Source organism: Aythya fuligula, chromosome 5, assembly GCF_009819795.1.
Source record: "Aythya fuligula isolate bAytFul2 chromosome 5, bAytFul2.pri, whole genome shotgun sequence".
Taxonomy (NCBI): domain Eukaryota; kingdom Metazoa; phylum Chordata; class Aves; order Anseriformes; family Anatidae; genus Aythya; species Aythya fuligula.
The window spans coordinates 42,695,431-42,721,022 of NC_045563.1; positions in this window are offsets into that span (position 1 = coordinate 42,695,431).

A 25,592-nucleotide genomic window follows, 5' to 3' on the forward strand; every position below is an offset into this window, starting at 1 on the left:
ACTTGTTTAAGTTAGTTAAGATATTTTAAAAGATTGAAAAAAAATATTTAAAAGCTTGAGAAATAAAATATATGTTAAAAGGTAGATCATTCCTACTCTTGTGAGGGGAATGTGAAGAGAAGAAAGTTAACATAGTTACATGTATACTTTTCTATAAATTGACAGTGAAGGGATGAAATGTTAAAAAATACACTTAATTTTCAAGCTTGCTTTTATTTCTGTTTTTTCCCCTATGTCTACGCTATGTCAATATTCATGATAACAGCACTTAAAACTAAAAATTAGCATGGGCTATTTTCTACAGCTTTTATTCCGCAGTAACAAAGTATCATGCATGTCCCCTCTGATTAATTTGGGATTTTGAGTATGAGCATAAAAGCTTTCAAGCCTCAAGGTACTGACTATTGGCAATATTTCCATTTTAAGATATTTTTTTTCTCCTGAATCTGCCTTAACTGACTAGATCCTTGGCTGTGAAAGAACTGCATATTGCACAAGTCTAAATGGTAAAGACAGAGTGTTTATGATCTGAAAATGTGGAAACCAGGGGAGAAGGTTCATTATTAAAACAGTATTGTACACATATTTGACAAAGGAATAACAAAATGAAATCTAAGCCACTCAAACTGTTTTGAAAAACTCTGAAGCCCTTTTATGAAGTGTTTATTTCCAAATATTTTTGCATAATACCTATCCTAATACCTATAATACCCTCACCTATCATCTCTTTTGAAGTTTCAGCTGTGACCTCATTTACTTTGTTAGAAATCAAAAGTTATTGTACATGAATGCATTCAGGTGCAAAAGTGTTGCGAAATCTACTAAGGGCCAATTCATTTTAAAATGCATGTAGAAATGGTTGTAATTCAGCCTGCCATAAGCAAACTTTCCTTTTATGTCTTTAAGACCATCTTCTCTGTTTTGTCCTTTTCTCCATAACTTATATTAGTTAACTTAGATTAGATAACTTAGATTGTGACCCTATAGTAAAAATAATGAACAATGGTAGTTTAGTTTGTGTTAGTGTGAGAGGTTTTCAATCTGCCATGGGGTAAATTCTGCAAAGTGTCAAGAGCATTACTAAAGGCAGAGAATAGACTCATTTTATGTTCCAGTTCCATGAAAAAATAAAAAAATAAAAAATCAAAGTTGTTCAGTAGTGAGTAAGTTTTCTACCCAAATATCCTATTAATTAAAGAACTGTACTCTACTCTTTTCCTCCAGGACCCCAAACCTCATAAATTTTGGTTCTCTGGGAAAATTAAATTGTGTTCAAAGTGATCTCAAATTCATTTTTCCCTAATCGGTTAGCTCATTAAGCAACTTGAACCACCTTATGTAACAGCTTTTATGTTAAATAAATTATAATAAGGAATCAATAGTAAAGCTAGCCTGATCAGGGAGATGATCAAAGCTTTATATACAGATTATTGGCAGAATGTCCTTGGAATGTGATCCCTATGAAATTAAAGGCAGATGTTTAATAGTCTACAGAGTGATTTTTATATTGCAAGTATGCAGATACATGCCCAGTTCTGCATGTCTACAAGTTTTCAAATAGATGCAAGTACAGGTCAAAATTTATAAATGCATGTGTTCTTCATACCTTAAACTAATTAAATTCTATTTCTTGGCATGTTCATATTTTTAATGAATATGTTAACAATACCATAAACAAAACACTACTAAACTGGCTTTCTAAAAATAGCTCACTTTTTGGTGTTAAATAAACTGTCATGTCGTCTTTCCTTCACCATTTGCAATAATATATGTTTAGATAAGTAAAGTTTGTAATTTTCCAGTAATACAAAATGGATTAATACTTAATGGATGTTATAAACATGCAGATTCATCACTTCCTGTGTGCATGAAGGGGAAGAGAATGGAAAAAAAATGGGGGAAAAAAAAAAAATAATTAATTTAAAGTTCTTTTGTAGAAAAAACAAACACACAAACAAACAAAAAAAAACATCCAGGACAAGAACAGTCTTTGATTAAAGATTTGCTCTAGAGTGCAACTTTGTTAAATAACAGTGTGGGGCTCAGCTTTTATTTCAGTAATTTGCAGGGAATATCTGCTTTGTGTACAAATGGAAGGACTATTTATTCTAACAGCAAGCTCAGATCAATGTATGACCTAAAAGACAAGAAAGTTTGGTTTGGTTTAGTTTTACTTCTGTTGTGTTTTGGTTTGTTTTTAATCCTTACTCAGGTATATTCATTAATAAAGTTTCTGTAACTGCAATTTAGCTTCTAAATTTGTGAATGACATGGGAGGCAGAATAGAATTCTTTTATTTACAGACTTCTTTAAAGGAAATAAATCTATTGCAAGCTTTCTTGCTAAAAGCATCAGATAGATTCTGAATGCCATGGAATGTTGCCTCAGAAAGGACCTGATCCTATCAGGTTTCAAGAAACATTAAGCCTCACAAATCCCAGACTTATTCACCCTTGCTTCCTTGGACCACTTGATATTACTCCCTTCTGTTTTCAAAATGAGAAAATAGCTCATGGGAATTGTTTCTTTGCTGTACCCAAGTAATCAAGTTTCAGAAACAAATGAAAACAACAGAACAAGTGGAAACAGAACAGCTCACTTTCCTGTAAGTTTGTATTTTATTGCTCTTTCACAGCAAACCCTTGTCTCATCACCTGGTATTTTCAATCATCTAGTGAGAAAGGGCACTTCCCACTCAGACCCTCCAGAGTGAACAGGGATTGGAGAATAACTGTTAGTTTGCTTTCTTACTGCTGGAAAAGCTTGTTCACTGTTAGTGGTTGTTACAGTGAAAGAGTTATTTTCATTCTCAGTCCATTTGCTTTCTATTTTTGGCTGATTCAGACCCGTTTTCTAAGATCAGAATGCTTAATCATTCTTTCATGTATTTAGTGGTTTACACATTGACATTTTTACTTTAGAATCCAAAGATTACATAGTACGCTCTTAACTGAGCACTGTGGCTAGCCATCTTGATTTTGTCTTGCACCTTCTGCATTTCTTTGAGTTGTTAGTTACTGAGAAGTTCAAGTTATGTTTATAGATCTCAGCCACTCAAGGCCTCTTTCCAAAGACTGTTCATATATATAAAACACTTTTGCTCCATGCATCATGCCAGGAAAACAAACAAAATTTTCAAGTAAAGATGATTCTTTTTAATAGATGTGAAAACACTGTTTCTAAGTGACTAATCTAGCATGTCCAGATCAGTCTTATTCAATTTTTAAAGTATCATCTATACCATAATAGTCAGCCCTGTGACTGATCCGCAATCTTAATTAAACTGCTGTGGAGTCATTTCTCAGTAATGAATTATTTGTGGTAGTGTTCCTAAACTTCAGAGAAATATACCCGCTCCACAGCTTCAGTGGACTCAACAGGTGTATGTGGATGGTTACAATGGCTGAACTGACAACTAACATTTTTTTTATCCCACGTATATGTAGTCAAGTCTAGTTGCTGGTGCACGTCAGTCATGCCAAACTTCTTTTATCCTGTTTCTAAGCTGAATTTACAGAGTGAGCCTATTTCTCTACTTAAGACAGCAGGTGTTAATGGTTCTTTTAAAAGCTCTAGACAATACACACAAGATTCATCTTGGAACTAAATCTGTTTTTTGACCTTTAAATAGTGTGCAGGTATTCTGTTATAGTTGGAGACTTTAAAAAATGTTTCTATTTTGTTTCTTAGAATTTTATTTCACTGAGTGTAACTGCGTAATTATAGGGAAAAAAATGTCTAAATATAATGTGTACCATTATATTGTGTGTCTGAATACCTATTTTCAGATCAACATTTGTAGAAAGAGAGAAATGATCAACAAATATGAAACTGTTTTCTCCTCCAAATAGCTCAGAAAAAAAAAAAAAAAAAAACCAACAAAAACAACAACAAAACTTTTAGTTGCTGCTAATTAGAAATGTCGGTCATAGGAATATTTCCAAAATGCTGCCATCAGCATAACATTATTACCACATTACAGATTGTGGTAATTACCACAATACAGATGTGGTATTACCACATCTCTTTCCACTTTTATAGCTTCTCTTACCAATTACTCTGACTCAAAAGTTGTTGCACAACAAGGGTTTATATAGTTTCATAAGAGAAATAGAAGACCAAAAAATGTTGTAATTCTTTCTGTCCTGATCTGAATTGGATTAACTTCCCCCTGGACAGATGGCAAAATTAAACCCTGTCATGCTGTAAGACACAAGCTTCCTTTACACTGCAATCTCATGAAGAGTTTTATCTATACATCACCAACAAGAAATATCTCCATGTCGCTGTATTTAGCCTAAGGCTCATGAGATACTCACTACATGAATACATTGTCCTAGTCCAGGGTGGGTCAGGATATCTCTTTCACCCAGACTGTTTTGTTTAGGATGGCCACACTGATATATGCTGAGAACTACTTGTCCAGTCTTTATTTTACTGGTCTATGTTTCTTCACCTCCCATATTTTATGAAGCACAATATTCTTTTATTTACTTCAAGCCTTTCACCATGTAATTATCTCTTTTTTTCTCATGTCGTAGAACTGGAACAGGAGATTCTTCTTCATCTATGTTGTTTTGATCATTCATTATTTTACATATATTCAAAAAACAACAACAACAACTAAACACATTCTTTTCATTTATTATTTTCCATGTCCTTGAGCATTCTTGTTTTCTCTGAATTCTCTGTATTTCTCCCATTATTTGATTAGCAAATTTGGCATTTAGCAAATTATTTATCCATATTTTCAACCTCTATATTCTCAACTGAAAACTTTATTTCCTCCTTTTCATTATTGTTACACTGAGAATATAATTTTTCTGAAACTGCATAACTGATTTATTAATCATTTATATTTTGATATTTGTCATTATAGTCTTCATAAAATTATAGTCAAACAGCTGAAGAGCAGATTTCCTGTGTGAATAGATAAAATGTGAACAGATCAAATACGTCCCATGAATAATATTACAGCCAAACTATAACTTTCAATGGAACAGACTACTCAAAGATGGAGACATTTTTGAAAAAAAAGATTCTGTGAAATAAGTAATTTAAAAGTTTATCAACATTCAGATTTTTAAATTCTTAGATTATAGAAAGGCATAGATCTCAGCCATTTATTACAATATATTTAACAGTTGTAGAAATCCAGGGTGAAAGACTCTGAACAGAATATTCATAAGGTACAAATTTTCCATATTAGACACTTACGTTAGATTTAATTCTTGTTGAAGACTGAGGGCAACATATGTGTCTGTGTCTGTGCATGTATGTATGCAGGGGATGAAAGAGAGAAGATAATTTTAAAAATTACATGGGCATCTAAGCCATTTCCAGGGATTTTAGAAAAAGCCTGACAGGTTTCTAGTGTCTTTCAAATGCAATGTGATACCTAAGTCTTTTAAACCTCTCCAGAAATTTTTCCCTTAAATGAATGGCCTGTGATGGAAAAATGCAGCTCCTTCTACTGAAACTGAAAACATGGGTTTAGGATTGTAATTTTAAACAGAATTTAAAAGATGTAATGTTAATAATCAATAATTCAACCTGAGTTAGCCACAAAATAATCTTTCCTACCTCCTTTTGCCTCTTGCTTTTTGTTCATCCAATATTTCTTTATAAAATTGTAAGTCTCTTCAAAAAACAAAATGGGGCAATAGATGTTCAGAGGTATTATTAATGTGCCTGTCACAGCAGTTTCTTGTCCACTGGGAAATTGTTCATTTATGGTGAACCAGACCTCGACTATCGATGGAGCTTTGCAAGCTAAAAATATTTTCCTTCTCAATAATAAAGAAAAGACTTTGAAATAATATGTTAAAAATGTCATTGAGTGCACTGTAGATGACTAATGAGTGACTTGAAAAGAATGAGTGCAATGTTTAGCCTTATAAGATTATTTATTGACTGGATTTTTACCATATCTATTTTTGATTGACCTTTTCTGAAATATAAGAATTACTCTGTGTCTGTCACCATATTTATGAGGTTTTTGTTCTAGTGATTAATGGTTAAAGAAAATAGATATACCACTAAAGATTTGTTCTCCTTTCTTATTATTTTTTAAAGGGGATGTAAGTCAGTACTACCAATACCACATCTATGCTAACATCAGTCTGCAGACTCTTGCAGGCTTTAGTCTTGCTTGTTTTATCACAAAATTCATATCTGTTAACTTGTTTTTAAACAGAACTTGAATGAAGAAAGTCTCATATGCTTAAAAAATTCATTTTATCATTAAGTTAAATTCTAGGTTAAAGTTCTAGGCTAATTTTACTCAGACAAGAATCCAGTTTATTTAGCAAAACAATTCATAATAAGTCCTTTATAAGAAAGAAAGAAAGAAGTGTCCTGGTTTCAGTTAGGACAGAGTTAATATTCTTCCTAGTAGCTGGTAGAATGGTATGTTTTGGCTTAGGATGAGAAGAGTGCTGATAACATGCTGATGTTTCAATTGTTGCAGAGCAGTGCTTACACCAAGCTAAGGACATTTCAGCTTCTTACTCTGTCCTGCCGACAGACAGGCTGGGGGTGCAGCAAGAGCTGGGAGGGGACAGACCCAGAGCAGCTGACCCAAACTAGCCAAAGGGGTATTCCATACCATCTGACATCATGCTAAACAATATATAGGGGTGGCTACCTGGGGGCAGGAGGGCTGGACTGCTTGGATTTAGGCTGGGGATCAGTCAGCGGGTGGTGAGCAATTGCATTGTGCATCACTTGTTTTGTACACATTATTATTAGTAGTACTATTATCATCATTATCGTTATTATTATTATTATTTTCCCGTCTTAATAAACTGTCTTTATCTCAACTCACAGGCTTCACTTTCCCATTTCTCTCCTCCATTCCAGAGGGTGTGTGAACAGCTGTATGGTGTTTAGCTGCCATCTGGGTTAAACCACAACAAGAAGTTAGAACAGTTAGAAATAACATGAACATTTGAGAGGAAAAACAAAACAAAAACATATTTTTTTCCTCCCTTGATAGAAGCAAGAATAGGAATTTTAACTTTTATTAAAATTTCCTGGAAATAAAGCATATTTGATCACTTAGCAGCACTCAAAGTCTTTATATTTAAATGAAAGTAGAGGACACTGAGCAGGAGCTGATATGATTATGCCTCTAGTGATGAGTCACAACTAATGACACATTTTAATACTCATGAAGCAAAGTACATGATGTAAGTGAGAAAGATGCAAGTGGCAAGACTAAAAGGTCGGTGGAGGAGAATATGCATCTATACACCTGTGGTAAAGAAAAATAACATTTTTCTAGAAGAAAATGTTTCTGATAACTTTTTGTACAAATCTGCTTACTGTGTAAGAAATTCCAGGAGGAATCTCTGCCAATGTGTGTGACAGAAACTTTCATATCTAATATTTAGAAGAAAATCATAGGAAAAACAAACAAACAAACAAACAAACAAAAAAGAGTTACATTTTTACAAAGAGTGAGACGATAAAAAGACAGAATCATAGATTCATAGATTGTCTTGGAAGGGCTTAAGATGACATCCAGTTCCAAAACCCCTGCCATGGGCAGGGACACCTCTCACTAGGCCAGGTTGTTCAAAGCCCCATCCAGCCTGGTTTTGAACACTTCCAGGAGAGGGGCAGCCCCTTCACTGAGCAACCTGCTCCAATGTTCAACCACCCACACAGTAAATAATTTCTTCCTTATGTTTAATCTAAAACTGCCTTCTTTCAATTTAAAGCCACTGGTGGATGACTTCTGTTGCTCATTTAGAAACAAATTCCATACTGTTTTCAGTGAGTTTATCCAACTTTAAATGTATAATTCACCTTATTGAATTATTTTCTACCTTTCTTTTTCTGTTTAGTGTTTTTCACACTTTCGTGAGTACTGATTCTGTGATTCCAGAAACTGTGATTTTATACCTGACATTTTTCTCAGTTAGACTGTACTAAGATGCCTCTTGTTGAATTGTTCTTTTAATGAAAGTACTCAAAACATTCCATGACAGTAAGATGTTAAAGTCCATCTCTAGCAGTGAATTTATGCCTGACTGGATAATTCTTATGCTGTTCCCCTAATGTTAAAATGTCTTCTGACTTCCTTTATTAAAGTTAAATCCTATTAAATGCTCTCCTTTCTGGCATAATTCATAGACACTTTAAGTTTGTATGACAGGGTTCAAAGATAAATAATCAAGTTATTTACTCTTTGCCCAGAGAGGTTGTGGAGCCTCCCTCCTCTCTGTCTTCCTGTTCCCGTTATGAGTGTTTCATTTGTCTTCCTTTTAAGGGACATCTGCAAAGCTACCTAACTATCATAACCACTGCTATATCTCAAAACAATCAAAATATAATTCCTAAGATAGACAACTCCTTCCCCTCTTGGCAGCAATGCTGAGCTGCTGAGTCTGAGTGCTGAGTGCTGAGTCTGCTCAGCTAATCAGTCTAGGTGCCTGAACATCACTGCAAGCCTTGTGAGACCAGGCTCTGTTGCTTGTACAGCAAGAGGAATTTGAGTCCTGGTGTCCCAAATGCTAACCTGTCTTGTGAGGTGAATGATTCTCAAAGATAGACCTTCCTTTATTGCATAAAAGAATGTCAGTGTGTGAGAGAGGTAGAAAAAGACCAACTCTGTATTTTACTCTTGTGACACTTGTCAGGGGTATGCAACAGAGACAATTCAGGGAGATTCAGTGTACTTGGGATACATATGGAAAAGTGACGCAATTTTCAGCAGTCACTGGGAAGAAGACTTACTTCAAGACGTCCCATGATACCTGGGATTTGCATATGCACAGCAAAATGGAATTCTATTTTTGGCTCCAAATCTCTTCCACATGGCAAGTAAATATTTTTCCTTGTGAGTAGGTGCAGTTGCAGTTTGCACTTATTTTGCATGGATAGAGGGAGACAAAGTGAAAATGTCTCGGTGTAAGAAAATTCAAACCCTAAAGGTAAGTTTTGTGTCAGGCAAGAGGCACCTACCCCTGCTTAGAACAGAAGTTTAGGAGCATAAATTTTATTCTTTTCTTGCGTTTTATACCCAGAAAATCTGCGACTCTTTTCACAGCCTCTTAGTTCTTATTCTGAGATCTTTTCCTGCATGATAAGTTTGGTTTGCCAGATGTCCTCTTAAATCTGGATATTCAGTGCTGATTATACTCCACTTTACTACTTGGGCCCCCCCCCCGCCCTCCCCCGGAAATAACCCAAGGAAATATAGAGTAGCACAGCCTGAAGTACTGTCAGAAAAAAAAACACTATGCTCCTCTAGTACTCAGTAAATACAATGTAATTAAACATAGCTAGGTTAGAAAATAAAGAGTAAGGACTGTTCTGCATTTGATTTTGCCCAAAGGCACCCTTGGGGACTGTTATCATGGCTCAGCTGGTACACAGTAATTAAACTGTAAGAGTTTTATTGTATGCAAATCCTTAAAATGCTTCCTGAGTCTCTCAGAAAGGTCCTGGAAGAATGGTTTGTGTCAATACCTCTATACTACTTTCCTGCCTCCTCAATAATTCCACAATTAGAATCTGTTTTGTTCCTCAGTTCAGTACCAGTCTTATCACTCACATTCTCCTTCACAGCTACAATATGTGATATGGATTCTCCTCCTATTGTGAAACATGTCAGAGTACATGTCTGTCTGATTAATATCAGACTTGTGTCTTATCTTCCTACAATTGAACGTACTTGATTTTGAGGATGTAAGGGAATTCAGTTGGAGATGTCCTGTATAACCCTGTGAAGATTAATGTACACTCTGACTACTGAGTTCCCAGTGGACGACAGGATGAGAAAAGTAGGATATTTTGACATTACGTTATGTCCTAGTTTCACACTCCATGGTACAAAGCAGTCATTCTGCTCTGAGAGAAGTTACTTGCTGGGATGATGAATATAGAATATCAGAAAGCTAAAAAATAATTTTATTAGAATGAAGCATTCTCAACCTCTTACTAAGAAGTGCTATAGCTTGTCAGTTACATTATTTAGCCTCATGGAGACTAGCACCTTGCATATATTTGCTACCCTGCATGATTTGGAATGCCAAGTGTTTTAAGTAGTTCTCATCTCCACCTAGTATGTAGACCTCTTGTAAGCAGTTGTATCCAGACATCCTTCTTAATGTAGTTGTGCAATGTGTCTCTGCTGTAATTCCTGAAATGCTTCATGGTCCCACATGGTGCTGGATTTAAAAGTTGTAAATACAATGCTTACTTGTGTTATTTCTCTCAGATATCAGACTGTCTCCTTCACAATGTTCTGCTCCTTGTTTTCCTGGGCTTACAGACTTTCAGAGTGGCTCTACTTCGCTGCTGTTCTTTATTGTCATCGTTTGTTTAACATCTTGGTTTGAGGTTCTCTCATTTCCATATCTAGAGCAGGCAGGAGACGTTCCTTCTAAAAGTTGATTTAATGATATCTTTGTAACAAATGAGGGGCATCTTCAGAAGGCAACAGAAACAAAACAAAACAAAACAAACAAACGGAAAAAAAAAAAAAAAAAAAAAAAGATAATGATCTATTGTGCAAGCTGTGTCAGATTTTGGGTCCACTCCTCTCAGCTTTCACCATTATATATTGGGGTCAGGATGTATTACATTATTTTTAAGTGGAATTTCAGTATTATAGAATAAACAGCATTTTTTATGATAAGAAAGCTATTTTGAAAATATTAGAAAGGAGAGGATGAGATGAATGAAGAAAATCATATTTCCACAAAAGCCCTAAAAATACAATTTTTATGAGATAGCACACTAGGGAGAAAAAATAATAATAATAAAATTAAATAAAATAAAATAAAATAAAATAAAATAAAATAAAATAAAAGCCTTGGTTACAGAACAGAGAGCTCTGGAGTCTCTATCACACTACCAACAATACTGAGCTGTCTTTATTTATTTATTTATTCTTTCTGTAACACTCTTTAGCCTCCTGCAAAAAGGGATTAAAAGGAAGCAGCTCTGGCTAGCCTTAGAATTATTTAGTTTGTATATTGTGGAAATGTCTTCCCCAGTTAGTTACTGCCATTTTATAACACTGCAGCATATGGGATCAAAGACTAGAACTGCCACCTCCTGTTTACAGTGGGCTGGAGCAGTCACAGAAGTGTCACGGCTGCTTTCTGCTCCATATGACTGGGAATAGGACTGATAATGGTCGGTTGCTACCAACAGGTTATTTATTTATTTATTTATTTTCTTGTTGTTGTTTTGTTTCCTCTGCAATGTCAATTGCATGTATTGCTAAAATTTCGTATTCAGAAGGGAAAGTACATATTTGCATAATTTCAATATTCTTGAATACCCTGAAATACCACTCACAAATATACATGAAATTCTATTGTTCCAGAGAGAATTTCAAAAGCTAAATCATAGCAAAACAGGAAATAAAAAATAAAAATAAATACTTATATGTGTTCTAGGTTTGCAATGTACGTTATGATGAGACAAGAACTGCAGTTAAACTGACATTATTTGTCAAGGCTTGCATTTAGAAAGGGTACTTTTATAACTTTGCCAGTATCAAATCTCTGTGAAAAGAGTGAGTGGTTTTCATTTTGCAGTGACAATATGGTGTTTAATAATATCATCTGTCTGATAAGAATAATTTATTTTAAAATTGATAATTATTTTTTAAGGTGAAGTTACAAAGGGTCCAAAGGTGTAAATTTGGGGCATTATTAAGAAAATTGGCATTTGGCAGCCCAAATTATAGTTTATGCTTCTTATTTCTCTTTCCAGATCTGAGCAATTATTTTTATTATATTCACCAAATGGAGAAACAGAACAGAGAGACAAGAGAGTGTAATTTTCTAGCAAATCAAATAAGATTCCCTTCACTGACTGTTCCTGTAAATTCAGGTACCACAGCAGGAAGATATGTATGGACCTTTAAAGATGTATTTCCAAAAGGAGAAGGATACACAGAAAAGAAACTTGGGCACTCATCATGTTTTGATAGCACTAACTCAGGTGTTTGAACCTGTACCTTTCTTCTGTGCCACTTCTGCATATACCCTAAACAATGCTGTACAGAGTCTTGCATGTGCACTATGCAAGAGCTAGGAATTACATGACTGTGTGCACTCAGTGGTTCTAGTTTTCTATCCAGGGGGTGATATCCTTCACATGTTAAAAACACAAGGATAAAGATGAAGCTGCCTGCTTCTTTCTTCCTTGCAGTGGCCTTGGAAGATCAGAGAGCAAGATGCACACAGCATCATAACACCAAGGATTTTTTGACCTACATCAGTGTAAAAGGTCCAGATCTTTTGGTGCATGCTTTCTGATTGTCATACCGAAAGGCTGATTTGCATGCTCTGGCATGAGTTTGAGGGTTCTGAGACTGCATAAGAACTTATGCTTGGAGACTTTGAAGATTTCTACAGTCTGTACAAGTGCCTTTTATTTCTTTCATGGTCTTCTGCATCCAACCAGTACTGCTTATATTTTCAGTTCTGGAAGTTTCTGATTTAGCTATGATGGTGATTGTGCATCTATTTTTGCCCCAGAGCTTGCATATTAGGTGCAAAATAATTAAATAATTAATGTGCTTAACTTTTGATAAAATTATTTCCTTGGGTCTCACAACGCTATGAAAAAATAAAGGAATGTGAACTATTAGCTACATTGCATAGTTTGGAACATTAAAAACAATGTATATTATTTTCAATACGCTGATAAATACAGTTTCTATAGAAATTTTACCAAATTTTATATGTATGGGTAGAAGTTTTTCCTTTTTAAAGGTGAGGACCTGATCCACAAAAGCAGTTTTTAGCAATTAAGAATTCCCAAATAATTCACGATAAAGATAAAATTAACATATAACTTAAAATTATTCTGGATCAAAAGTTACGTTTGAACTTCCTTTCTTTATATTTTTGTGTAAGAGAATGCACCTTACCTGTGTAAAACATTTGAGACTAAAAAGCACATGTTTTCTTACATTTTTGTTTTTTATCTACATTGAGAGATCAGCAAGTAACTCAAATATCTTCAGTTTTCTCTCTGAACTTCTCTACAAACAAAAAAAAAATGGAGAAAAGATTTTACATTTTAGATCTGTTAATACAATCAAGAAATGATGTCAGTAGAGAGTAAGAAAAAAAAATGGTATTTGACGTCTTGACATCAGGAGGGGGTTCTTCACAGAGAGGGTGGTTGCACACTGGAACAGGCTCCCCAGGGAAGTGGTCACTGCACCAAGCCTGTCTGAATTTAAGAAGAGATTGGACTGTGCACTTAGTCACATGGTCTGAACTTTTGGGTAGACCTGCGCGGTGTCAAGAGTTGGACTTGATGATCCTTAAGGGTCCCTTCCAACTCAGGATATTCTATGATTCTATGATTCTATGATCTCAGAACGTGAATGGGACTCTGAAATGTGTCTCATACTAAGTCCTAAAACTCTCAGCCCCATTCAGCTGAACTGTCATAGCAAAAAGAAGTGATTATAATAACTTCTACCCAGTTATATATGTATCTTCTAATTAAATACGTTTTCTCACAGACACTGGCACTCACGCATTCATGCATTAACATTCAGGCAATATTTTTTAATCTTCTTCTTCAAACTTTTGTGTCCTTGTCTGTATTTGCTCAAAACAGAGGCCAAGAGGAACCATTTACTTCCTCTGTATTTACTAAAAGTTGTTATTAAGTCAAGTGTTCAAAGAACGATTGCTTCAAATCTTGCATCTGGCCTACTTCAAACTATATCCTTGTACCGTTCTAACTACTGCTTCTTGCCTTGTATATTGATTTTAAGTATCTCCATCAGAATTACACATCTTTTCTATGTGTAATTCTGTTTAATAGGGTGCTGTGTAGAAAGCAAAACACTGGTAATTACAGGAGCACTCTAGAGTAAGTTTTTCTGCCCCAGGTCCCCATTTGGAAAAATTATTTATTTTGGCAGTGACTTGTCTTTCATTAAATCTTGAAAGCATTTTGCCATGGAACTGAAAAGCCATATTTTCTGAGGAAAGCAAGAATGTTCTTGCCGTGTAGTAGATTGATGATTACGTTGCTATTTCTTTCCTTTTCTCTTCTAGCTGTAACCTGAAAAAAACATATATTAATAATGCTATCACTGAGGGGAAAGATATCCATGGAATGTTAATTCTGTTAAAAGCATTATTAAAATAAAAATTAATTTTAATATTGTTCCTTAGGCAACACTCAGACATTCAGCATAGGTTATCACCTACTAAGAAGGAAAATGTCTGCAAGTGCATGTAAATCTAGTTTGTGTCATTTCTCATGGAAAATAAGTGGTTAATCTATCATGCTGTCTGGTCAGGTGTGCTCTTGTTTATATACCTAACTACTCACCTTCACATCTGACAAAAATAAAGAAAAGAGAAAAAATAATTTCTAGCTCAGTTGCTTTCCTTATTCATAAATATGAATAAAGTTAAGCATTTCTTAACTGTTTCACCTGTGATTTGGATTTCATTTTTCCTATCATAGAACAGAATTGTGAGGATGATAACTCTAAAATCTTTTCCCTTTGTTGATATTTATAAAGCACAGAGGGTGGGGTTAAGCTCTGGCCATTTTCAAAGGATTTTCTCATCAGCTAAGGGCAGGAGCTGAGCTCCAGAGGGACCTTGGGTTCATAGCTGTATTACCAATGCGTAATGCCTTGAAATCACATCTAGCTCTGCTACGTTTCAGATGTTTATGTGGTGCCAGTTTTAGTATCTTGATTAAAACTTAGTAGTTAACATAAAGTAACTCTCTTGTCACTATATATTTTCAACACTTTTACTATTTTTTTACCACTCCTCTTTATGATCAGAATAATAAATGCACCTCTATAGTCTTTTCCCTGCCATTTTATGCTTCCGACTCTATCAATAAAACCTGCTGCGGCAAGACTAAAGCAATGTCTCAGGCAGTTAAATAAGCTGAATGACCATATTAAATAGATGTTTTTCAATATTTAAAACTAAAAGATACACGTTAGACAAACAATAAGCAGTTGGTCTTTTTTTTCTTTTAATTCAGTAAAAGACAATCAAGAAGAATTGTTCATTCCTCCACCTACAGCTAAATGTGGAATCAAGCAACTTAGGCAAATTTACTTTCAACAGAACATAATTATGATTATAATTACACCTAGATTTATTTAAGATTACCCCTATTCATTCCTGGCATTTTCTTAGAGATTTACAGACCTGTTAGCTTTTCCTCTTCTCTATTTTTTTTTCTTTTTTTTTTTTTTTCTCCCATAGTGTAAAGTGATGATCAGGTTCACTGTCTAATGAGGCAGCCACTCTGAACATGTCGAGACAAAGAAATGGTTTCCCTAGCAACGAGGCCCATGCCAAAGCTCTCAGAACAGTTATTTCCCTGCATTAGGGTTCCTTTCAGTTTAGGAAGCCAGTTAGTTTGAGTATGCAGGCAATGCCTGGCAAGATTCACTGAGTTTATAACTTTTTAATATACATAATAAAATACATCTAACACTATGCCTTCTGATTAAACTAAAGAGTGGGGAGCTGGCATGTTTTGTCATTTTTATGTCTTGATTTACAGAAGCTTAAAACAGCTACTACAAGATCATTACATGTGTCTAAGGTTATTAAATATACTACCTGTATCTCTTTAAAACTGAACAGATCTCAACAAAATTTGTTGGAGTTTACTCAATTCTGAGCTATATTCCTGCTGTCTTTAGAATAAGTACTGGCCTAGGTCTTAGTTCAGAAATACAAATGAATTTCAGGACATAAATTCAGAGAAATATTACTGTAATCAAGTATTGAAATATTAAACAATTTTTGCTATTTTAAATAAAAAGTACATAAGGTAAAGCTTATTTTAATTAATTTAAATCTTTGTTTCCTTGGAACAATTTGAAATCTATGATCTTTCTATGAGAAAGACTTGTAGGGTCAGATCAAGAGAAAAGCACTTTCACATCCTCACACTATTTAGAACAGGCTAGTACATCATCCATGCTGACCAGTCCCAAGCTTGGTCAGCATCCTGAAGTTGTTCATGCAGTTATTCAACTCAGCTGCTCTGGGAAGTGTTTTCAAAGTGTACCTACTCAGATACATTAAAAATATACCCGCAATTTTCATTTTAGGACAGAGACATTAATCTCATGTCCAAGACACTCACTGGGGATGTAAAAAGTATACATTTAATTACATGTTCTTTAAGAGAGAATTCAAATCAGCTACCTTCCTTTCTACCCCCCCCCCCCCCCCCCCCCCCCCCCCCCCCCCCCCCCTTTATCCCTTTTTCCCTTATGTCCTTCTTCCCTACTAACCACAATTCATTGTACAGAGCATTGTATGGAGGGATGGACAGCATGTGTCTGAATATTTTAAGGCAATAACAAGGATTGTTTCTGGACAAGTACAGCAGCCAATAGATTTTTACTGCATTCATCAGCTACTGTCAGTAGCTGAACTTTTAAATCATTAATCCAGCTCGTTTTTGTTTTTTTTGTTGTTGTTTTTTTTTTAAATAAAGATCCAGAGCATTTTAAAGCTCTTCAAATGGAAATTCAGGCATTAGGATCCCAAGAGGACAAAACCTCCTTGCAGCCTTGAGTAAAGAATTTAAAAGGCAGAATTTAATATCAGTCTCTTCATTATTCACTATTGATGATCTGTAGGAAGCTATATAAAGAGTGTCTATGCATACTGAGTAAAGTCCTGCACATTTAGAGAGGACCCTAGGCAGGTGCTTCCACTGGGATCTTAAACAGATAGCATACTAACTCCCCCTGTGTGCAAGATAGGAAGCAAGGTTTTCTGATTGCCCTGTTAGGAGCCTGAAAAACAGTCTTTGCAGAGTACCTCAGATATGGTTCTTATACACTAACTAAATCACTTGTGACAAGTTCAGGTGGGACTGATAGGGCCAGGAAGATATTGAAGCTCTCCTTTATATCCTATCTCAAATTCAATTTCACTGTTATATGTAAAGCCAAGCTAGTTGCAAAAATAGTAAGGATCTGAGGAAGAGAAATAAAAATGAGAACTAGGAAATAAATAAAAAATGGAATTTTGCTTTGAAATAGTAAGGATGATATTCTCATTTTTTCCCCCATGAAGATTACAAAGGAAACTCATTTTGGCTTTGTAAGACCACAATGATTGCTTCAGACACAAAATGAATCAGGCCTCTTGTTGGATTATGCGGGTGGTATTTCTATTCTTCCCTAGTGTGATAATTCACAGCCTGCAGCTGTGGCATGCAAACTTAAATATTTTCTTTTTTTCTGTTTGGCTTTAAAAGGAAGGACCTGCATTTATTTGCTGTTTTTTAAAGAAAAGATAGAAAAAGTTGAAGGCCCATTAAAGACTGGTAGTTTGAAACAGAGCAGTCATAAAACAAAACAGTGTAAACTCAACATGAATTTGTTTGTCCTGACAACAGCGTATTTCTAGTGTAGTCATAATCTACTATGGGACACTGAAGAAGAAGATGTGTGCTTGCTCAGATTTATAAATAATAAGATAATGGTTGTAAACAACATGAAGGCCATTTTGTACTGTTATCAATCATAAAGAACACTTTTTTTTTTAATCTAATATTTACTTACCTATTTTTAATAATCAAATTTTCTCTCTGTACAGATAATTTTTTGATATTATTAATACCTATTAAAACATATTTCTAGGATTCTGTGTGCAATTGAATGAATCAGATAAAATATAAACCTTAAACTTGCTATTCTGTATCATTACAATCACTTTACAAATTCCCAGCTGAACTTTACTTCCAAATACATTTTTATTAGTCTAGGAGTGTCTTTTCACAATTAAAAACAATAACAACAAAAACCCTCTTGAATTAAATGTTTCTTTGCTTGCTGCTACAACATAAAGTTGATCTTCCATGGTATGTTTCTTAAAAGCTGCGCTAAAAAGTTTTTCCATACCCTGTAAATTATTTTCTTTCCCTAATGGCTTTTGTATTGTTTGCCAGTACAATGACTAGTACAGCACTATTAACACTTAAGCTAATTAAGGTTTAAGAAAACATCGGTTACATTGTTCTCATTAACAGACTTAAAAAAATAATAATAAAATAAAAAAATCTTGCTATTCAGATGTATGAAAAAGAAGAAGATTGTTTTTAAATCTCAAGAAATGAATGTAAGTGTTCATATTCTGGTACATTAACAGTTTGTTCCAGTACATTGATATTTTATGTGGAAATCCTACTCTGCAATTAATATGCCTGATGCAAATTGAAAAACCCATAATCCATCCTTCTCTGTTGGAATGTTGGAATGTAAGAGCATATTATTATTGAGGAGCTACAGGATACCAGAACCATTTTTTAAAGTTGAATGCTCATTACCTTAAATCTGCCTATAAAATGGTTTTCTTCAGACTAGGTAATACATAACTGAATATATCATGATACACATGAAATTGCAACAAACAATAATAAAATAATAATAATAATAACAACAATACTACTGTGTTTCACCTCTACAGAGCTATTTATGTCTTCTAGCATTAGAAGTTAAAATTAGCTAGAAAGTAAACATGAAACAGTAATGAAATACTTGACTATTCTGGCTATAAGGAGATACCTTGGTAGTCAATTCAGTTAACCCTGAAAATCAGCTGATCATTATTACATTGCTAGGAGTATACCAACTCTACTGAACAAAACAAACCTGTTTTTGTAAATATCAGTTAATAATTTTGTAAGTGTAAATTAAGTATGTCACAGATAGTTACTGCTTTCTGGAGACAGTTTTAGCTGTGGTGATTGTTTGGGTAGTCATTGATAGTGAGATACCCTTTCCTGATAAGATGTGAAATGTTTATTATGAAGGAGCTGTGACTGTTAAGGACACAACTCTCCTATGGGTAAAAGCAAGAAAGATTTGTACATTTTAGTGGTTTGTCATTTTATTGATCTTCTGGGTCAAGTCCTCTCAAAGGGCTTATCAGAGCCAAAATAGATGGATATCATTGAAGATGTCATTTCCTGACCCAGTTTTCAGAAGACTTTGTCTTTCATGCTGACAATAATGTGAAGGAAAAGGTTTTCAGAAGACTTTCAAACATTAGACACAGATCTGAATATAAAATTGCTTTCTGATTCAGGTAGAAAAGAAAATATCATTGAAAAGTTTGAGTTATTTAACCTCTATCTGAAATTGATAGTGGCAGGTTTTGGATGACTGTAGAAATCATACCTGATTTCCAAAACCAAAAATACCTAGATGTCCTTTGTATGACCAGCAAGTGCAGAGCTTTTTCACAAACTCTGTTGCAAACAGTTGGAAATTTACCTTTGAAGTTCTCTCTCTCTCTTCTTTTTTCTTTTTCCTTTTTTCTTTTCTTTTCTTTTCTTTTCTTTTTTTCTTTTTTCTTTTTCTTTTCTTTTCTTTTCTTTTCTTTTCTTTTCTTTTCTTTTCTTTTCTTTTCTTTTCTTTCTTTTCTTTTCTTTCTTTTCTTTCTTTTCTTTTTCTTTCTTTTTTCTTTTTTCCCTTCCCTTCCCTTCCCTTCCCTTCCCTTCCCTTCCCTTCCCTTCTTTTTCTTTTTCTTTTCTTTTCTTTTTCCTTTTTTCTTTTCTTTTTCTTTTTCTTTTTCTTTTTTCTTTTTCTTTTTCTTTTTCTTTTTCTTTTCCTTTTCCTTTTCCTTTTCCTTTTCCTTTTTCCTTTTTCTTTTTTCTTTCTCTTTTTCTTTTTCTTCTTCTTCTTCTTCTTCTTCTTCTTCTTCTTCTTCTTCTTCTTCTTCTTCTTCTTCTTCTTCTTCTTCTTCTTCTTCTTCTTCTTCTTCTTCTTTTTCTTTTTCTTTTTCTTCTTCCAGTCACAATCTGTCTGCACATAATAAAGGGTCAAGTTGCAAGAGTCAAGTTGCATATTGGCACAGAACTGTGTAGTGTGAAGTTCTGCATCTCAATGCACTCTATGTGAGTTTGGAAAGGGACTTTGCCTTTCTAAAAAAAAAAAAAAATCCTTCTGAAGACTGCAGGTTGCAATTTTTCCTTAGGAAAAATGCATCTATGGGAGGTATAGTAACTGCAGACTTTTTATTAGCTTCAGTATTTTTCTCTGACCCCAGCCTAGTCTTCCCATTTGGTGCCATTTTTTTCTCTGAGTAAGGAATGGGTTGCTGCTATAGCAATTTTCTTATTAACAATGATGACAACATCTCACTGTATTTACATCTCTTTCAGAAATTGAGACAAATCCCCACAAGGTTTACTAGATGAAGGTATTAATTGTCTATCACATTGATTTGCGCAAAGTGAAGGTGTAGTCCAGAAATTCAGAGGATTTTTTTTGTTTGTTTTTCAATTCTCTTAAGATTCGGTGTAAGAAGATTCAGTAAGTAGAGGAATTGTTTTTGAATGAAGAATCATTTATGTCCTGCAAATGCTTGCTCTTGTTGTGTATCACTTAAGACCAGTTGTTACTTTGAAAATAGTAGAAATTGTTCTGTTTATTGAGCTTACATTTCATCAAGTTGGTTCTTTGTTAATAAAATATTCGTATGGTTTCTCATTCTATGTGCATTTGTTATTTATTCTTTGCATGAAGGGCAAAAATTAATTGACTTTAGTAAAGGCATAATTTGTGGTGATGTGGGAATTGGGAAGGAAAATAAAGCAGTTACAAACAGAATATTACTCCTCCCTACAAATAATCACAAGGTAAACTCTGAATAAAACCAGCAAACTGGATTCCACAAATGTTTTAATAAGCTTGATTTTTAAAGGTCTAGATTTGTTCTTGCTTATAGATGTATTTTTTCCCTAATATGCAACGAAGATAGTAATAATAATAATAACTAAACCTTAAAGAAAAATCCATTGATGTGGTATCACAGTTTAAAAGCATGCTGATTTTGAAGTTGTCAGAAGGCCTTCAAAGATTTCTTGGTTTCACAAAATACATTCTCTTGATTCTTGCTCAGGAAAAAGAAGTCACTGAATTTTGTATCCAAGAAGAAAGAAATCCACAAGAAATTTATTGTTGTCACCCAGCAATGCTAGCTCAATGCTAGTGTCAAGGTTTCTATTCAAGTTTTCATCTCTTTAGTTTTTAATCTTTCTCTCTAAATGTTGCTGAAGAATTTTGATTCGTCTTTAATCTCATGATGGGTTCATTACATTTCTCTTCTATTAAGAAAAGAATAAAGTTACATTAAAAGAAATACTTCCTTCTGCTACAGCTAGACAATAAGTGTCTGTGGTTTTTTTTTGTTGTTTGTTTTTTGTTTATATTTGATACTTGCAAAAACATACAAAAAGGAAAAAATCCATAGAAAATCTTATTTATCCTTTCCCATTTACTGTTAGACAAAAAAACTCTAGCAAGAAATCTGTTTTGTTTGTTTGTTTGTTTGTTTTTATTTTTCCTAATTGTCATAGTGTAATCAAACTACTGCCCCTTGATGTCTTCAGCTCTCTGTAACAACATCAGGAGCATAAATCATATCTGCTGCTTCTTGCCTTGCCGGTTTTCTCTTTCCTTGTTCTAGCTGTTTAGTGCTGAGGCAAATGAAGGGAGACAGGTTTTGGACATACAGCATGGTCTAACGATTGACATCAGTACTACTGCATGCATATTTCTATGAAATACATACCGCAGTAGAACGTCAGAATATAACTCTGCTGCTTTTTCTTTGATGTTGTGGGAACAAGTTTACATGATATATCAAATCAGCCTTTTGTATAGAATGCAGAGACCATATTTTGAAAATGTTTATCTTATCACCACTTAATTTCAAGTGAATATCTCAAGTAATGTAGCTTTTCAGAAAGATCCTGATTACTATATTACTTAAACCTTTAGCAAGCAAATAGAGTAGGTTAGAAACTTCTGTGATTCTTCAAAGATCATTCTATGTCTTTGATGCCCTGGTGCATTCCTAAAGGCTTCTGGCTTGAGCCCTCAATAGAAGATGTCACCTTGAAGGTAACATTTTGTGTTACCAATTCCTAAGCATGTTATCTCAGTGGACAAACAGTGCCTTCCCAATTTTGCACTGGAATGCTGAATACTGCACAGCTCATACTGTAATTTTAGGTATTTCCACAGCCATGGGAAATTAACACCTCATATATCATATACCCTGAAAAATTCTTTAAAGCCAGACAAAGATTTAGGTATCAGAAAATAAATAGTACATAGTGATACCTCTACACAATTCAGAGACCGTGTTTCTGCTTGCACTTTAGAGCCTGAAGAGATTTTGCTTTCTGATTCATGCAGCAAAAGCAGCTGGGATACTGCCTGAGGCACATGAAACAAAGCCTTCCTTCAGAGGATTGCTCTCTGAACAGTTCTTCTTTTCTGGGGATACGTGTAGCTTTCAGAAACCAGAACCTTACTGAGACCCTAGTCAGACTTCAATCTATCTTTCTTAAGGATGCCAGGATGTAGCTTTTAATCTTCTTCTTTCTATAGAAATGTAAAATGGCTGACAAGAAATATTACTGCCATTTGGATATTGCAGTGCTATCATCTGTAAGCAGAACATGCAAACCATTGCTCCAGTACTTGCCTATAAACAAATAGTTCATCCTCCCTTGTTTGATTGCTTTAGACTTTGAAATCAACATTTTTTATAAACATAACCAAAAATAACTTCATCTTACAGGAAAATGTAGTTCATGCCTAGCTTTTGGTCAAAATAAGACATCACAAGAGAAAAACTTTGAGGTCACAAAGGAGGTGACTTTGAAGGGTCCTATTGCAATCACCTACAATAAGATGTGATAATTCTATGAAAATTTTGTCAAATATAATGAACTTTTAAGACTATATTTTAAAACTCATAATATTGATTTCTATAGTAATTCCTTTCTTACTCTTTTTGAGCTGGAATTGCATTAGATTATGGAGTTGTTCCATTATTTCTGTATCTCGAGCTATGTAGGTGTATGAACTTTATATATATTTTAATATATTAATATATTAAATATTTTAATATATTTATATTTATATTTATATTTATATTTATATTTATATTTATATTTATATTTATATTTATATTTATATTTATATTTATATTTATTGGCTAATGCCAATCTAAGAGAAAGCTTTCCTTTTCCCTGACTGCTACTTCCTGCTGCTGCCCATCTAGTAAGTGTGCTTACTAGTACACTATTCAGTGACTCCTTTTGGCATGAGTTCTATTGGAGAATATTACCATCTTGAGCATGGAAAAGTCTCACCCCCAAGTCCTGTTGAGGACATGGTCATGACTGAGCAATGTCTAACAGGTACAGCTTTCCCTTTGATTTAGTTTGAATTTAGAAAAATACAAATCAAGTTGGGAAAAAAATAGGTTTTAAAGTTTTTATTCTCCTCCCCCCAAATGACTTTATTCAATAGTGTTTTCTTGTCGGGTTCTATAATTTGACATAGCATGGACCACTACCATTGCTTACAACCTGGCATTGACTGCAGTCCCTATGAGAAGTATCAGCCTGTCACAGACAAAGCAGCTAGAGAGACAAAATGATCAGCACACTGTAAGACAGCCAGCCACATGCTTATGGCTCAGCACCACTCTGGTGGCAACAGGCTGATAATGTTTGGAGTGGCTGTGACAGCTGACAGAATGGTGCCTATGAAATTTTCTTCACATTGAATAAATTCTAAAAGAATGAACCCGAGTACTAGCAGTAGTTATAACAAAAATGAGGACAAAAATTGAAAGAATGAGATATAATTTTAAATTAGTTTTATATGCAGCTTAGCCTCTTTTGAAGATAACTATATGCTATTTGTAATTTGGACTCCTTTTTAACAGCTTTTTTCCTTCTCTTTTCACTCCCTACCAGGCTGATCTCTCTCTTTATCTCCTCCCACCCCCTCATTTCATTCTCTCTCTTCTTCCTCCCTTCACTCTCTCTCCCCCCTTCAGTCTCTCCCCAGTCCCTCACCACTCTCTCTCATTCACCTTCACTCTCTCTCCTCTTCACTTTCTCGCCCTTCCTCTCTTTCCCCTTTTTCCCTACCTCTCCCCTTTGCTCTCTCTCTCTTTCTCTCTTTCTCTCTTTCCTTCACTCTCTCCACTCTCTCACTGCACATGCTGCACTTTCATCTTTTTTCACCATTTACTCAAAGTCTCCTGTTAGACAAAGTATTAAATAAGTTAGCACTTTCCTTCACAGAATTGCAAAATTCTATGGGCAGAAGCAGTCTAGGCATTGTGCATTTATTATTTTTTTTTCTTTAATGTATCCTCGTGCCTGTTACTGCTGGAAATGCCTGATAGAAAGGCAGTGACCCACGGTTGTTAAGGGAAGCCACATGATTTATTTTCTCCATACCACAGAGGGATTCTCAGTCTTAGTCTGGAGTCCATTTATTTAGATGTAAACATGATTTTACATCTATGGTCCCAAGTGAAATCAACTCCTTTAAATGAAGAAAATTCCTTACTTTCCAAAGTCATGTTTTCTGATGATTTATTTTAATAATTCCTTAGTTTTAAAACTCCATGTAACTCCAAACATTTTTTGGGGGTATGGACTTGAAGTATTTTTTATTTAACTATGAAGAGCAAGCCATTTTCAAGTCTCTGAATTCTGAATTTATATCATATTTGTTTAATGGTTTCAATATAATTTGTTTAATAAACCGATGTTAGCTTTTTTTTTTTTTTTTGTGGCTCTACACTGGACCTTCCGAAGTTCTGGGAAGCCCAGAACTGCACACAATATTCCAGGTGTGACACTGCCAGAGCTGAGTAGAGGGGGAGGACTTCTCTCAACCTTCTGTCCACACTCTTACTGATGCAGGCTAGGATCCCATTGGCCTTCTTGGCCACAAGGGCACACTGCTGGCTCACAGTTAACTTATTGTCCACCATGACCCCCAGGTCCCTCTTGGCAGAGCTGCCCTCCAGCAGGTCAGCCACCAAACTGTACTGGTGCCTGGGGTTGTTTCTCCCCAGGTGCAGGGCCCTGCACTTGCCTTGGTTGAACCTCATGAGGTTTGACCTCATGAGGTTCCTCTCTGCCCAGCTCTCCAGCCTGTCCAGGTCCCTCTGAATAGCCGCACAGGCCTCTGGTGTGTCAGCCACTCCACTAAGCTTTGTACCGTCCACAAACTTGTTGAGGGTGCACTCTGTCCCTTCATCCAGGTCACTGGTGAATAAATAGAACCCAGTAGTACTGACCCCTAGGGAACACCACTAGCCACAGGCCTTCAGCTAGGTGGCACCGTTGAGTACAACCCTCTGAAACCACCTGTGTTTTCTCTTTTATATGAAGGTTTTAGACATTATTAATTTGCCAGGAATTTTGGACTACCTATTGGGCTGAATATCTTTTATTTGTAAAAGGTGATGTTATCAATAAACTTTTTCAATAACCTTTTTTTTTTTTTTTTTAATAATTTCAACATATGTCATATTTTTATAAATTTAGACAAAGTTAATAATTTACATACGTACATCTCTGTACGCATTGACTTTGAAGAGTCAAAAAAATTTATCTCACACTTCCATTAGGAAACTGCAGTTGTGACATACAGCAAAAGGCTTTATGGTTGTGATGTCGGTTTTAATGAAGGAAATCAAATCATAGAATCATAGAATTATAAAATATCCCGAGTTTGAAGGGACCCATGAGGATCATCG